General features: G+C 38.0%; 1 long non-coding RNA gene across 1 annotated transcript; it reads right to left on the reverse strand.

Moving 5' to 3' along the window:
• Window positions 1–1,160: 1,160 nt before the first annotated feature.
• On the reverse strand, window positions 1,161–1,800 carry LOC106598817 (uncharacterized). The gene is made up of 2 exons (XR_001327290.2): window positions 1,742–1,800; window positions 1,161–1,473 (listed from the first exon to the last, which is right to left on the reverse strand). It is a non-coding gene; the product is annotated as an uncharacterized lncRNA (long non-coding RNA).
• Window positions 1,801–4,025: the final 2,225 nt, after the last annotated feature.

The following is a 4,025-nucleotide window of genomic DNA, read 5'->3' on the forward strand; positions in this document are numbered from 1 at the left end:
AACAATAGATCCCAAGGGCCTGAATGAAAAATATTAAATTTATTCTGGTTTATTTACCTGATGGGAGGTGCCATCTCTGGTGGGGTTGGATGAGTGGTTTTTTGGGGGGGGGGGGACAGGATGGTGGGGGGCTGTGGGAGAACCGCTCAAGATAAATGTTTGTTTACGAAATCATTTAATTATTTATTTATTTTTATATATATCTTCGTGTGGGGTGGTTTTATCCTATTTCTTTGTATACCCCCATAGCACTTATTTTGAGTTGAAAGCACTTTGCATATTTAGTGGGGTATGTTTGTCTATTTATTTATGAAAGCACTTAATTTTATACTTAATTGAATCCTACAGACGAAGAACCATATATGTGACAATTTTTCCATTTCAAAATAATCAGTTATTTTTATATTATTCATTGTGTGTACCACATTGGGTGTTTTATGGTTGACAAATAATTCACCATACTCATATCTTCCAACAACAATTGATATTTTTTTGTTATTTCAAAAAATACTTTTTTTATTGCCGTTTTAATTTTTAGAATGTGGAAGAACAGTATATCTCCAGTGATGATTTCAGTTTGTGGAAGAACAGTATATGTGACATGTTGCATGACACTTGTAAGATGTCCTTTTTTAATACCTGATATGATGTTTTAAGTACTTTCAAGTACAGATGCCCTTCATGTAAATAACTTAAATGCAATATGTAGTTAATTCATTTAATGGAGGTTCATTTAAAGGTGGTCTATCAACTTTAGCACCGATGACTTTTCTTAAAAGTTGAGTCATGAAATCTTAGTCTCATTTAAAATGAAGCCCTCAATGTGAACATACCATAGAATAACTACAAAAATAGAATACAATTAAATTAATTCAATCAAAAGAAGTACAACTTGTACATATCAAATATGGATCAATGTGATGTGCCAATATGCATGTCCATTATGCAGGTCCCTAAGGTCAATATTACAAAACGTTCAGAAAACCATTCTCTTTGCGTTTAACACTATGATCTGCAATTAAGTTTTGAATTGCGTTAAACCCATGCTAAAGGCAAGAAATGTCCTGTACTGAGGTGACAGCAGTAAATAAGTATTAACTGCTTAGAGTTGATGCTAAATGTGGTGACAGAGATGTATATTGTAATGAATAAAAAAAGGGAATCATTAGGATATTTTATTGTTAGAACAACATGTTGCATGTTGATGGGATGTTAGTAAACTATTCTCTGTGCAATACATGTGACTTTTAACCACCTCACTGAAGTGATCTGTAGTCCAGCTGGTCACTTGAGAACAGAATCTGGGAGGTGACTGAAGTCTTCACATTGCATCCTCATCACCTTGAATGGTTTTGCTGGTTGTGCTTGTTGTTTCTCGTATGGGACAGTGTAGAAACTGTTGAACAGATGCAGCTTGCGCTCATCAGTCAACTTTCCACAATCCTTTCTGCACGTCGTGGAACACGCTCTTCCCTGCAGGATACAGTGTAACGTTACATATAACTAGCTAGCTACTGTAGCCATGTCGAATCATCCGGTGGATGGACAAAAAGTAGCTAGCTATGTTTCTTCTATAATCTAGCAATAACATTTGTAACGATAATGTATAAGTTAGTAGCCAACGAACTTTAGCTAATATTTTCTCTATAGTTACAAATTAGACAACCCAGAACATACATGTTAGTTACTGTACTCTATAGCTAGCTAGCTTGATTGTTTGATATACGGTTCTTCCACATACCTCTTTTGGACAGCTTTTCCCAGTTTTTTCTTGACCCTTACGATTTGTATAGGGTTTTCCCGCATCCCGTAAGATCTTCCTTTGCCTGTCTTTCCATTCTTTTAGTTTTGTTTTACGTTTCTTTCCCACATTTCGGTGATTTTCATCAGCAACAGAAAAGTTGTGCGCTTGTCCGTCCATTCTGAGTGGTGCACATAAACGGTTATTCCACGAGAGTCTATCTTTAAATTTAAACATATTGTTAATTAGCGCGTGGAAAGCTTGTGAAACCGGTTCACTATAGAAAAAGGGTGTCCAATAATGATTTTTCATGTATATCTCGTTTTTTTGAAAAATGTCACATATACGGTTCTTCGTCTGTAGGATTCAATTATGTCTCTTTTTAATTGTTTATTTATGAATTTATATATATTTTTATATGCTTCTTCAGCACTTATGATGACACTTATTTTATTTATCTACATTTTTTGTGTGGCGTGGTTTTATTTTACTTTTTCGCATACTTTTGGAGCACTTATTTGAACTGGATAGAACTTATTTTTACACTCAGTGTGGGACGTTAATCCGTCTATTGTGGTCTTGCCTTTGTGTAGTAGCACTTATTATTGTTTTGTATATGTATTTTTTACTTGTGTGTTTGTTGGGTGGTTCCCCGACTTTGGAATTCCTAGTTCTCGAAATCCTGATTCCCTATCCTAGACCCTTATATTTTACCCTAATTTTAAAATCCTAATTATCTACCCTAATTCCTAGATCCTCATGCCTAACCCTAATTTCTAGACCCTATATCTAACCCTGATCCTTGGGTTGATTTTAACTCTAACTCCAACCCCCAGTTCCCAACCCTAATTTTCCACTTTCACCTCAACCTCTGCACCTTTTTACCTAACCCTAACCCTAACCCCTACCCTAACACTAACCCTTATATCCTTTTATCTAACCCTAATCCTTACACCCCCTTATCTAACCCTAACCCTTACACCCCCTTATCTAACCCTAACCCTTATACCCCTTTATCTAACCCTAACCTCAACCCTTTATATCCCTTTATTTAACCTTTACACCCCCTTATCTAACCCTAACCCTTATACTTCCTTATCCAACCCTAACCTTTATAAGCCCTTATCTAACTCTAACTCTTATACCTCCTTATCTAACCCTTATACCCCCTCATCTAACCCTAACCCCTACATCCCCTCATCTAACCCTTATATCCCCTCATCTAATCCTTATACCCCTTTTATTTAACCCTAATCTTTATACCCCCTTATTTAACCCCAACTCTTATACCCCTTTATCTAACCCTAACGTTTATACTCCCTTATCTAACCCCAATCCTCATACCCCCTTATCTAACCCTAACCCTTATACCCCCTTATCTAACCCTTATATCCCCTGTCTGGCCCTAACCCTTGGAGCTGGCGTGCCGAACTCCAACCTCTGGACTTTTATGCCCATCCTAATTTCAGGTTTATTGTCTTGACCTTGGTTTTTGGCCTCTATCCCTTTGGGATTGCATTTCGGGTTGTGAACCCAGGTTTTATTTTCCGGGTAATCTTTTTATCAATATTTTTTTCCTTTTTCCCCCCTTTTTTTCCCCCTCCCCTGTTTTTAGTAATTAAGGTATTTCATACTATGGTTTTACCATTTATTTAAAGTTTTGCCTGTGCCAGTGCATATCAGATTCGTCTGTTTTTTTTTCCAAACCTAACCCTAACCCTAACCCCCCTTCGGCTTCCACGTGTCAGAGATGGAAGTGGATCAACCGACTCAAAACTAGAAACCTAACCCTAACCCCTAACCCTCACCCCTAACCCCAACCCCAACCCCAACCCTAACCCTAACCCTAGACACCAATGACTACCACTCGACAGGGACACATGGCAACCAACTGAGGGACAGACCTGCACAAGGTACGCAACTCAAGGGATTTTGCCTGATCCTACATCGAGTTTACCCATACAGACTAGCTGGATTTGACTAGACATGGGATAATTGGGAGATAGGATCCTGGAAGGGAATAACTCTCAATTCTACTTATGATTGAAAACATCCAGGACTACAGACAGACGGACACGGAGTAAATACATAGACAACGTGGAGATGAAAAGAAGGATCCGATGGGGAGTAACTCCTAGGTTGAACTATGCTTTCCACTTCCGTTGACAATTGGACCTTGCAAGACCTACCCAACCCCTCACCTAACCCTAACCTAACCTTAACCATTCTAACCACAAACCTAACCTTAACCATTCTAACTTTGACCTTAACCCTAACCTTAACT

This window comes from Salmo salar, chromosome ssa11 (genome assembly GCF_905237065.1).
Source record: "Salmo salar chromosome ssa11, Ssal_v3.1, whole genome shotgun sequence".
Classification (NCBI taxonomy): domain Eukaryota; kingdom Metazoa; phylum Chordata; class Actinopteri; order Salmoniformes; family Salmonidae; genus Salmo; species Salmo salar.